Raw genomic sequence first — 13,619 nt, forward strand, 5'->3', positions numbered from 1 at the left:
AAACATGGAAGCAGTATTTACCTTCATAACTGTGAGAGCCAGGCAAAGGTTTAACAGAATCTCCTGTAGTCATACTGAGTCCTACTTAAAACTGTTATTCAATAAATGTCCAAGGTACAACCCCAAAAACGGAGCACAACCTCCATTACTCTCCCAGTTGGGAGCTTGGAATCCCAATCTTAGGGCAGTTGCCAGCCCAACAGTGAACTACCAATGTCATTCTATGGCAACATGTCCAAAAAATAGGAAAAGAAGCAGCTTTTACTTCATCTCCATATTCTCTGCAAGGAAGGTGCTACTGCCAGAAGAGCTAAAGCAGCTGGAGAGCTAGGGATTGTTGGTAATGTGCACACCTGGGGTAGGAGGCAAAGGCAGGAAGGAGGAGGCGGTTGGTAGCTAGTTGCTCCAGGCTATCTGGAGGAAGAAATTTGCTGTCCTTGGAACAGTAGATATTTTTCCTTGGACTAAGCTTTACGGACCTTCTCCTTGGAGGGCTATAGATTGGAAATCAACTTTATGATGAAACAGGTGAGAAAAGAACAAGATAAAAATTGAACCTTCATAAGATTTTGAAAGCCTCTCAGGTTCCAATTTTACAGGAAATAAAAAATGAGCCTCAAATGTTGAAAGTTATGATGGGGGATATGGAGAAGGAAAGACAACCTGAAAGGAAAAACTGCATAATGAGTGAGTTTGTACTTCCCTGTCATGTGGACACTTTTGGGTAAGAGCCATGAAAATTCTTCTAAGTATAAGAGATTTTGTTGGCTTGTTGCTACATACCAAATAGTGGACACAGGATTTTTTTGTGGGGGGGGTGCAGTACTGGGGACTGAACTCAGGGCCACTTGACCACTGAACTACATCCCCAGCCCTATTTTGTATTTTATTTAGAGACAGGATCTCACTGAGTTGCTTCATGCCTCCCTTTTGCTGAGACTGGCTTTGAATTTGTGATCCCTCTGCCTCAGCCTCCAGGGTCGCTGGGATTACAGGCATGCAAGGCATGCACCACCTCGCCTAGAAGACACACTATTAAGAATTCCTCAGTCCCCACATTCTACACAACAAAGCATCCACCAATGGTTATACAGTCATGAATTTTGTTAATAAAAATCTTAGACATTACTATTTTTTTATGGTGCTGTGTAAACTAAGTCTAGCAACACAGAGATCATCTAAAAAGACAAAGAGGAGGGCACCCTGTAGGTACAAGGGGTGCACCCATGTGAAATACTGTCCCTTCCACACGATGTGCTTCAAGAGTAATAATAAAGATAGATTTTTTGCGTGTCCTCCCCATTCCTTCCCCATAGTCCTCCTAAAAAGATTCATAAATTTAAGATGCAAAAAGTTGAGGACCACTACACTAAACTACATTGTAACCGGCAGTCCTTATGTTGATTGCCAATGGCCAAGGCACAACATCTGGCCCTAGGAACGGATGAAGCTAGATGGCTAAAGCAGCATCACACCAGAGATTCCATCTTTGTTCTAAAAATGAGCTGAGCCTTCCATACATTCCTAAATATAATAAAAGGCCTGCAGCATCCTTTCCAAGGGTCCCGGATTCATTGACAAGAAACATCATGCAACACTTTTTTAAAAAAAGCATTTACCTTTCTGACAGCCATTCAATAAGTCACCACTTGTGTCAATCTTTGCCTGATTTGCCTCAGGAAGATCACCTGGCTGAGAGAGGATGGAGAGGGAATGTGTTCTTGTTCTTATGCATAAATCTGCAATAAGATTAGTAGGAAAAAAGAATCCCCCAAGGTTCCGAAATGTCAGAATATACATGTTTCCTACTAGTTTAATAAGTGTCAGAAAAATGTACATGGTCTCCTGATACAGTGCACTTGTAAGGGGAGTGTGGGGACAGGAAGAGAAGCAACCAGAAATATATAAAGGGAATTTATTAATCATACTACAATTATTTAAAAATATATATATTCTTGGAATAAAGGATCCCATCTCTTTTCAGAGAAGCCATTTGAAAAACAAATGAAACAGGGTTTAGCTTTATCACTATGTTGGCTCCATTTTCCCTACTTTTATCTCCATGTTCATCCAGAGTTTGCCAAATAGTTTTTTTTTTGTTTGTTTGTTAGTTTGTTTTTTGCCAAATTAAGATTTATTCCTTCAATAATGGAGGGCATCAGGAAATAGTTGGTGTCCTAAGACTTAAATGAACCTAAATAAAGAAAAATATAGTCTCCATATTACTAAAATGACTTGGCTTTTAGTTTTTGTGTTTAAAAAGAAATACTCTTTTTAAACTTTTAGTAGTTTATTAATACAAATCATTAGTCAGTGAAGAAAAGGCAAAAAGCAAAATGGAAACTTTCAGGACCAGAATAAGCTCTTCTTGTTTTCCATAAAATATCTGAGTAGGAGCAATTCTTAGAAATGATCACAAATGCAATAATTACTGGTTTAATTCTAAATAGATTTGCAGTCACTCCTTTTCATGTTATTTTTGGCATGCTGGCTGTAGCAGTGGCATGCTGTAATGTTGACATAACTGGTTTCTCTGAAAACAAGATTTGTAACAATTTGCTCCATTTTGTCCAAAGACAATCTGAGGCTTTCAAAGCGGAACTAAAAATACACAACCCCCCCCCCCCTTGCAGCTGCTTTTTGTTTAACACTGTCAAATTTTCTTAATTGAAATTTGAAATTCTATGATTGGTTCCTACCACCATCCCCACTGCCTTAAAGCTCAAGTGACACTCTGTCTCTCTTACATATATAGGAGTTATCAAAAAGCCAGGCGAAGTCCCCAATTGTTTTTAAAAGACCTCTTTTAAAAGCTTGTGCTTAATATTTATTATTCACCTGTTTTTTATCCAATCTGAATCCTATCAGACTTGATTCAGCTTTAAGGGTGAACAGAACATATAATTAAGCCTCCATTGTAATTATTGATGAAATAAGAGGCACTTCCTGAGGGTCCCTCCTAAATCCTCAAGTCACACCTCTCAAAGCCAAGATCTCCCAATTTTTTTTTAGGGTCCAAATTTTTTATCTCAACTCAAACCTCTCTAATTCCAGAGTCATTTATTCATCTTCCCTCACAATACCAAGGTATTTAATAGAGATCTTAAGCTCATTTTCACTTAATGAGCTTAGGTTTAAAGCTCAAACCAACTTCCAAACATTTTTCTGAAATCTACGTGTCCTGCCACTTCTCCCACCTTAGTTGCTGCAGTTTCATCCTTCCAGTTGTCCAGGCCCAAACTCAAGATACTACACACTGGTCTGAGCTCTCATTTCTCGTATGAATTTGTGCAGTAGTGGCCCTGCTTCTGCTTTTGTCAACCCCACACCCTCAACATAGCAGTCAAGACAATTTTTTTAAAATGTGAGTCAGCTCATGCTATTCTTTTGCTGAAAACTGACATAGTTCTTCACCTCAGAATAAAAGTCAAAGTCATCAACACAGTCCCATTATCTTAAAAAAGCATCCTATACTTGCCCTTGATAATTCTCCACAGGTCTCTTGTTTTTCTGTGCGTCTCCAAGGAAAAGGCACTGCCCAGCTTTGTTCCAGACCATCTTTTCAAAAATGTTTGGATAATGAACAACTTTGGAGGATTAGAGAGGTGTTTCCCACTAGAGCATAAGTTAGGTTTGTTTACCACTCAAAGTGTCACAAAGATAATGTCTCCTCTCAGAGAAGAGCAGAAAGCCTGCTAAGAGTCCTTTACAAAAGATTTGGGTTCCTTGAGCTTGGGATTCTATAGCATAACACAAACCTTTAGGGTGCTTCTTTAGCTCCTTTCCTCTGTCAAGTCTTTGCTCTAATTTCACCTTCTCAATGAGGCAGACTCCAACCATCCTACTTAAAATTGCCATGGACACTCTTCCCTATCTCAACATTCCCAGTTCTCTTGTTTCAGTGCTACATTTTCTTTTATTTTTCCCATGGCACACATTGCCATTCATAGATACAGAGTGTCAGTGAAGGTTTTCTTAAAGGGTCAGACAATAAATATTTTAAGTTTGCAGGCCTTGAGGTCATTATTTAACTCTGCTATTGTGGTGGGAAAGCTGCCATAGATAACCTGTAAATGAATGAGCATTACTAGGTTCTAGTAAATATTTATTAAGACTGGGCAGCCTGCCTGAGATCTTAGATCGCCAATGCCTGCATTTGTATAATTTACTTTTCATATTTATTGTTCAATGTCTTCTCATCCTACTAGAAGGTCCAAAAAGGCAGCAATATTTGTTTTTTCAAAACTATTTCAATGTGCCTGCAACAGTGTCTGATAAGAAACACAAGGAACTTAATAAAGATATGCTAAATAAATGTACCAATGGCAAATATATATTCACGATCAATTTTCAAATAAACTAGAATTATATTCAAAATCATATATGATATTTTGAGGTTTATAATGATCCTTAACTGTCTAACTCACCAGTTCACACCAGTGAACTTTCACCAGCAATGTTTATCCCCAGTGACGCTGTTTCCTTGGTCACAATTGTTTGAGGGAAGGGTCAGCACCTCTCCTCAGCTAGACCAATAAAAAACTCCCCTTCAAAGACACAGAACCTAGACTGAGAAAGATGGTTGTGGAGCCCTAACATGTGAACCTGGAACCATGCACCAATCTGGTAGATTGTATTTACCTGTCCTGCTGAAGTTGGGTATAATCACAAGACTTTCTTAGACCAATGAAGTTAAGTCAGAGTGCTCTCAACAAATGGTGAAATATCCACATGCAAAAGAATGAACTGAACCCCTACTTCACACCACATACAAAAAATAACTCAAAATAGTTCAAAGACTTAAATGTAATATCTAAAACTATAAATTCTTAGAAAATTAGGCAATCGTTTCTTAGTTATGACACAAGCAACCAAAACAAAAATTTGACCTCACATGATCAAGAGAATAAAAAAAAACATGAAATAGGACAGAATATCTGCAAATCACATATTTGATAGCGATATAGAACATGTAAAGTATATTCTAGAATATATAAAGATCTCCTATAAGTCAATATTAAAGAGATATAAATTTTAAAATGATTAAAAGATTTTGAATATATCATTCTCTCCAAAGAAAATGCATAAATAACCAATAGGAATGTGAAAAGATGCTCAATATCATTAGTCATTAGAGAAATACTAAGCAAAAGTCACAATGAGATACAACTTCACACCCACTAGGATGACTATAATAAAAAGCTGGGAATTAACAGATATGGGGAGGATATAGAGAAAGTGGCATGTATTTTGCTGGTGGGAATGTAATAAGGTACAGCTACTTTGTAAAACAGTTTGGCAGTTCCTCAGAAACAAATATAGAGTACCATATGACTTACAAATTCCATTTCTAGGTATATATCCAAGAAAAAGGAAACCAATGTTCACACGAAAACCTACACAAGAATGTTCATTGCAGCATTGTTCATAATAGTAAAAGTAGAAATATCCCATATGTCCTTTAACTATTGAATACAAAAAATGTGGTATATCCATACAATGGATTAAAAAAAAATGAAGTACTATTACATGCTACAACTTGGATAAAACTCAAAAAAGTATGCCATGTGAAAGAAGCCAGATACAAAAGGCAATATAATGTATGATTCCATTTATACAAAATGTCCAGCATAGGTAGATCCATGCCAATGGAAATTGAGTGATTATCAGGGGATGGGAGGAGGAGGAATCAGAATTGACTGCTAATGGGTAGAAGGCTTCTTTTTAGAACAATAAAAATGTTCTAGGATTGATAATGGTGATGGATGTACAACATAGTGAGTATATAAAAAGTCATTGAATTGTAAACTTTAAAATATGAATTTTATGTTATGTGAATTATAATTCAATTTTTAAAAATATGTCAGAACTGGAGGGACTATATAGAGGGAAAAGAGGGGCGGGAGGTGTGGAGGGGAAAGGGAAAAAATAACAGAATGAATCAAACACCATTACCCTATGTAAATGTATGATTACATAAAGGGTATGCCCCTACTTCATGTACAGAGAAACAGTTGTACCCCATTTGTTTACAATAAAAAAAGTGTCAGAACTCCAACGTGATATGACTTTACATAAAACAAACTTGTTAAAATAATGACATCATCAAGTGTTGATGAGGATGTCGAGATACAGGAATTCCCATACACTGCTAGCAAGAATGTAACATTTCACAGCCCCAATTAGGGACAGGCAGTTTAAACCTATGCCCATAGGTGGAATTCCTGGGTATCTACTCAAGAAAAAGGAAAACTATGTCAAAACAAAGAATTTTGGGGGAGGGAGGCAGAGCACTGGGAATTAAACCCAGGAATACTTTACCACTGAGTCACATGCCCAGCCCTTTTTAATTTCGAGACAGAGTCTCACTAAGTTGCACAGCACAGGTCCTTACTAAGTTACTGACACTGGCCTTGAACTTGTGATCCTCTTGTCTCAGCCTCCTGAGTTGCTGGAATTACAGGTGTGTGCCACCATGCCCAGCTAAAACAAAGACTTTTAAGTGAATGTCTGTAGTGGTGTTATTCATGAAAACCAAAAGTCTAGAAGTGACCCAAATGCTCAACAGCTGGTGAATGGATAACTTCATATACTTATACAGTGGAAGACAATCTAAAAATAAAAATGAACTATAAAAATGTCCATTTTGGGTGACTATCAAAAACATTATGCTTAGTGAAAGCCAGAAATAAAAGACTATATATTATGTGATTCCATTTATATGAACCTTGTATTAAAGGCAAAACCATAGAAATGAACAGGTCAGTGTTTGCCTGGGGACAGGGGATGGGACTGGGATTGACAGTAAAAAGACAATAGGGAACTCTGGAGGTGATGGAAAGCCCTAAATCTGCACTGTGGTGTTGGCTGCATAAAAGCATATATTTAATAAATGTAGACTTGTGTACTTAAATTATAACAATAGGGTTTTTATTTTTTTGAAAGCCAGTATGCAATTTGCCAAACTCCCTCCCCTTTGCCATGGCAATGGGTATTCCAGATGGTGGAGTTTCCAATGGCTTTCACAATGCAGAACAGGATTCTCTACAGATGGAAAATGGACATGTAATGTGAACAAGAAATAAACTATCATTTTCAGTCACTAAGACTTGAGAGTTGTTAGCTACCACAGCATATCCCAGTGCATTCTGATTAATACAGAAATCTATTCCAGAGATGATACTGACTCAAATCGCTAGTAAGTTGAGACATTTCTATCAATGGGAATGACAGCAATGCCTAAAACACTCTGAGGTATGGTTATTTGGCATATGGCACAGAATCAAACAAAAAGCAGACTACTATTTTTTAGAGAATGATACTGCTGAAGACAACATACGTTGACTGTGACTTGAGACTTTTGAGATTTAAAATGGTTCTTCAACTTCACTGTGAGGCAGGAAAGAGCTGAGAAAGTTGCTCAGTTCCCGAGGAGGGGGCAAGTCCCTGACTACCATTTCATATGTGGCCAAATAAATTATTTTTAAAAATTAAAAATCTCCCAGAAGTTGAAACCAGATACCACAGAAAACAATGGATAGAGACAATGTTCCTAGGAAATGGGATCAAAGTCTAATCAAGGCACATTTCCTTTTCTGAAAGTAGGGAGGCTCAAAATATGCAATTTTAGAATTGTCACAGTCCAGTATTTGCAATTTCCCATGCTTCACCTTCTGCCTTCTGGGAATATTTATTGTGGTTGTCCTCTCTCTTTAGCCAATATGGAAATCTTATGTAGAGGGCAAACAGCTTTATAGTTCGTGACGTTCACATCAATTTGAAGCCATATTTGGATTTGAAATAAGATTGCAAGACATGTCTCCATCAGAAGGGATTTGGGGGTTGTCTTCCTTGGAGCAGTCAGCACTTAGTGGCAGGGCAAGTGAACCAGATATTCGGTGTCTAGAAAGGCAGCCAGTAGTGCTGTTCATCATCTATTTCTGGTGCTTCTCCTTCCAGGCACGTGTACAGGTCATACTTTCCTGCCTGGCTGAGGTTACCTAAAGCTGAGACTTGCTTGGACAGGAAATGCATGTTTTTAAGATTTGAGTCATATAGCACCACATTCCCCTCCTCTCCTCTGATGCTAGATGGTGGACACACTGGCAGTCCGGGGGCCTGAATGAGAACAATGTGGAGTTGATCTCTCACTAGCCTGAAATAGTGATGGAACATGATTAAAAAAAAAAAAAAAAAAATTAAGGCCTTTGTTACTACGAACCATTAGCAGAAGTTCTTCTGCCAAGAAAGGAGATGTACAGAGAGACAGGAGAATTTCTTCCCAGGTCTCAAAACCTTTTCCATTCTGGATATACAGACTTCCTAAGGATCTCCCACATTCTTGTCCCTGGATATGCCTTGCAAGTTTTGTTTTTAAGCTAACCGCTGTTCATTTCTTCCCTTTCAAACGAAAGAGTTGTAACTAATATTATCTGCAAATCTAACAAGCTCTTCATACAAAAGAATAAAGGATGACAAGTGGGAAAGGAAGGGACACGTGGAGAACAAATGGATCCAGCCTAAATGTGGATATGACAGAGACAGGAGAACTGTTCATGTCCACTTCTAGCCGGGCAGGATAGTATGTCCCCTATATGTGTCTGGAGGAAACACCAGAAATAGATGATGAACAGCACTAATGACTGCCTTTCTAGACACTGAATATCTGGTTCACTCCTGCACACAAAGTCCTGAGCCCACAGGTAGACTGCATTTCTCTGTCTCTTTTGTCATTAGGTAAAGCAGCGTGGCTGAGATCTAGCCAAGGGTTTGTGGGGTGGACAAGAGTATTTTATGTTAGATTAGTCCCCTGCCATCTTCACATGCCTCTTCTGATCCTCTTCAGAGATGAATGAGGTAGTAGAATTGTTCCCATTTTACAGAGGTAGGCAAAGTTCAGAGAGGTTAAGTGGCTCAGGATGGAGATCACAGGTCTCCTGTAGCCAAGTCCAGGCTTAAAGACAGACTTCCTGATTCCTAGGACTAGAACTCTCATCCACTGTGCTATAGAGAATGCTGAAGACTCCCTCAACTGGACAAGTTAGCTGTTAATTTAAATCTCTGGGCTATTAAATAGATTATAAAAAGATAAAAGAGAAGGTAGTCCCCCCTCAAGACAACTGTACCATCCAATTTATCTCTTCATGCCTAGGGCTCAGCTAAGAATACAGGACAAGGAAGAGCCTTCACAACTGTCAAGTCTAAGGGTATGGGGAGGAGAGTCTTATCAGGAAACAAAAATGTAAGTCTATATCACATGAAAATTAAAGACCAGTGAAACATATGCTGTGCTGCTTTTATATATACACAAATTAAATTACACTGCAAATGCATCAAGTGTCATTTATTTAAGGAACAATTCAATTGCATCTTGTAGGTAAACTAATTACAGCAATATGAAAATACAGAATTCTGAAAAACAAAACCTGGCAACTTAAATATGTATTTAATAATGCAGAATATTCTCTAATACCAAGGAATTAAAAATAAAACAGGTTGACTTGCAAGTTGGGATGATTTATTTGCACTTAAAAATGCAATTTCTAAGATGACATCTGTTTTCAAAAATGTCTGAATGGTAAAAATTAGCCTACAGGAAGTGCTATCTTCATGTTGAAAATTTAGATCTCATGTCAGCATTAAACTTACAAACTAGATAAAACATTAACACAAAATTGACAAGAGAATACTCATTGGGAACACAGCTTTTATATTAAAATTATCAGAAGTTCACAGTTTCTTCTTGACTTATTGATAAAATGCTTTTATAGCTTTAATCTATTTTACTTTCTGGTATCAGAACCAATGCCTAGTTGACTGGCAGAAGGATATTATTAACACATTCATCTTACACAGACTCTTACACCTTCAATTTCTAAAAACATTCTGTGTCATAAAACTGTGAATGTTGAGAATGGGAAAGGCAGGAGATTAAGGTCAAATGTGGTGAGCAAAGAGGTAAGATACAGAAAATTTTTTACTAATAGAAAATTGAACTATAAAGTTCATATACATAGCTCTGATTATTCAACAGGAAACTCCATACTGGTTTACAAAATGCTATGGCTTCCAACTTTTTTTTTTTTTTTTTTTTAATTCAAACAAAAGAAAAAAAAGGGTATCAAAGAATTTCAAAATCCTCCTACATGTACAAGTTAAAATTAGGGACTCCTAGGTGACCAGATTACAAGACAGGTTTATTTTCTGTGTTTTGAGGGAAAGCAAAATTTCCCAAATGAAACATGTATAAAATAAATCTGCTTTGGAAAATAAATTTCAGTAAGAAAATAATACTTCTCACTTATTAAATATATATATTTGCTTTTAAATATAATTTAGCAACTTGCATCAAAAAAATTTAAGTGTTCTATGAACATTTGCAAATAAATATTTTAAAACACCAATATATACATGAGTCAATACTCTTTCAGGTGTTTAGATACTAACAATCAGCAAGGGGAAAAATGATAATAAATAAACTACTTATAGAATTTCTATGACACAATATAAGAATGCTACATATTGTTGAGAATTAAGCAGTTTTCCTGGACAGCACATAGTCAAACACATGTGCCCTCCCTCTGTAAATTTCACTTAAACAGAACCCAACAGAGCTACTTTCTTAAGCCATTAAATCAAACAGCCTAAGATGCAAAAATGTGTACCATAATCTCTCTTTTCATTTAAATTTTTTCTTACACAGAAAGCAACTGTCTACTATGAAGAATAAATTGCTTCAGGAAAAAAGTAAATTAACGGAAATTATTTAAACTCATTTATTATCTCCAAAATTGCTTCCTGCACATTTGGCTCCATTAAAGAATGGATTAAAATATCTGCATAATTTCCAAAGCAGAGAGCAGTGTACCTTCAAGTTGAGTATACCTTAAAATTTCAAAAAAATGTAATTCCTTTAAAAATGAAATAAGTTATATTCTTTAATGTGCTCATTAATTTAATTTCTCTTGCTATCAGTTCTGATACACTAACGTCTTTATTTTCCCCCAAAATGATACCCAACAGCCTACCATAATTAAAACCAATATGCTAGAAAATGTTAAATAGCAATAAAACAAATGCTCCCAATGGGATATGCCAGCATCCCTTACATTCATCATTTAAATTATACATTTCTAAGAACTACTGGATTAGCAACACAAGGTATACTGTATGTTCAGCAAGTTTTACTTACTAAAGTTTGGTATGCACACACCTTGACTTTTCCTATTAAATATCCAATTGGCAGGCATTGTAGACATTCTTTATTAAACATAGTGAGGCAGCTGCTTTGATTTTTTTCCATGCAAAGTCCTATTACAGTATTTATGTTAGCACATGTCATGGGTACACTGAAGACAGGAGGGAATGGGGCTCGGACTTCCTGGAAGCTAGATCCACATAGCCTTCTGAATGGCTTAGGCCAAGAACCTGCTCAACTATTTCAATACACAGAATTGTTCTTACATTTTCCATAGTAAAGAAGTTTTATAAACAAACAGACAGACTGGAATGGATTTCAACAGTCCCCTCTTAAGAAGGGGATCTGTCAAGATCAGATAGAACTGCTCAACACAAATGGTATGATAAATTCTGATGTCTTTTCATTACATTTCAAGCTCAACATTCTAAAGTAACTAAATCCAACAGTAAATGCACAAAAGACAAAACTACCAACAAGGGAAGCAATAACAGGGTTATAGAACAAACTCTAATACTTAAAGAAAAAAAATGGAAATAATTAGAAAGAACAATTTAGAGAAAATCCTGAACTCCTGAAAAAAAAAAAGTATAAAACATTGTCTATATACTAGTAAGTTGTTCTGTATATATTTGTCTATCAATCAATAGACACATATAATCAAGAAATATCTAGAGACTAAAAATATGTCATGCATATTGCTTAAGTATCACACACATTCAAAAATAATAGGCAGCAAAAGGCATAAAATATTTAACTTTAAATATCAATCTGCCAAATTATTCTAAATAATTAACTTGGGTCTAAAAACTTTAAAAGAGTAATATTGGGCTAGTTAAGAGAGTCAATGTTGACATACCGATGAAGGGATTAAATTTTTCAAAATAATGATATCTGATGAGTTATTATTATTTTACTCATGAAATCTAACATTTCAAAGCTGAATGTCACTCTTCTATAATTCTAACAGCTGTACTTTGTGGAAAATCAAGGAATGTCTATAAAATCAGATTAAAACTGTAATCTTAAAAATAAGAACTTTTAATTTGGTATACAAGCTCAGCAGGGGATGAGACTAATGTTCAAACCTGCCAATGACCTGGAACATCTGCGAAGGAACACAAAGAAATGAAGGTTTAAGAGCACTTAAACAGAAGAAGTAAACCTCACAGACATATTTGCAACACAATTCCTGATGCAACTGTGGTGACTGGGTGGTCACAGTAGCAGCAAGTAAAAGCCAGAGTGCCAGGAAGCAGGATCCTGGGATCCTTTAGAAACAACTGCAGTATGTATAAAGGAAGCCCCTGTGACACTCCGCATCAGCCCATGTGCCCTGGACATTTCAACAGCTCAATAGCCACAAGGTGGCAAGTGGAGATTGTACTGAACAGAACAGGATGGAAGGAGAATCACACGGTTGAGAGACTGGAAAGGATAAGATAATGTTCCCAGATCCATTCCAGGCCCAATGAAAAGCCAAACCTTAGGGTCTCAAAAATGACTGATGGAGTCTTCATTAATTTGTTTTAACTAAATATATTTGAATTTAAGATTCATGAATACAGATAGTCCCACTAAGAAAAAACAAATGGGAAAAAATTAATCATTTACAAAAAAATTTCTAGTTGGTCACAAAGACCACTTTTTAATTATTGCTTTTATCATTCGAGGAGGGAAATATGTCTATTCACAAAGATCAATAGCTTCAAAGATCAATAGTTTCAATAACTTTACTTCGTAGAGACAGAAGTGGAATCATAATGAGTATCAATAGCAGATACTGTTAGTGCCTATCATAATGTAAGAACCTTTCAAAGATGAAACAGTCACTTTTATTTGAAGGGGCATTTTCTTCTTTACACCCAACCCCCTTCTTATTTGAAACCCTGATCAAAGACTCATAGACTGACCTCAAATTCAACTAGCCAAGCATTGAGGCCAGGTAGGAATGATAGTCACATAGCACTACTAAATTCACCCCAATGCCAAAGAGCTAGTTACTGTTTTAGACTGTTGGAACATTCTAATGATTAAAAATCTTTCTTGACACTGATTAATCTAGAATTCACCTTCCTACAGCTTCTATCCACTTTCTCATCTCTGCCCTCTGAAGGAAGAATCAATGAACTTCTTTCTTCTATAAAATTTGAGAACTACTTAGATCTGTAGGTATAGAAAACATTACAATACATGTCAAAAGCCAACACAGTCTATCATTAAATGTCAAATGGAAATAGTGCCTTTTCACCGATCCTATGAAACACATCTTTACTTAAATTTACAATGCATCCCACTCTAGTCAGAATAGCCATTATCAAGAATACAAGCAACGATGGGTGTTGGTGAGAATGTGAGGACACAGATACACTCATACATTGCTAGTGGGACTGCAAATTGATGCAACCATATAGAAAGCAGC

This window comes from Sciurus vulgaris, assembly GCF_902686455.1.
Source record: "Sciurus vulgaris genome assembly, chromosome: 15".
NCBI lineage: Eukaryota > Metazoa > Chordata > Mammalia > Rodentia > Sciuridae > Sciurus > Sciurus vulgaris.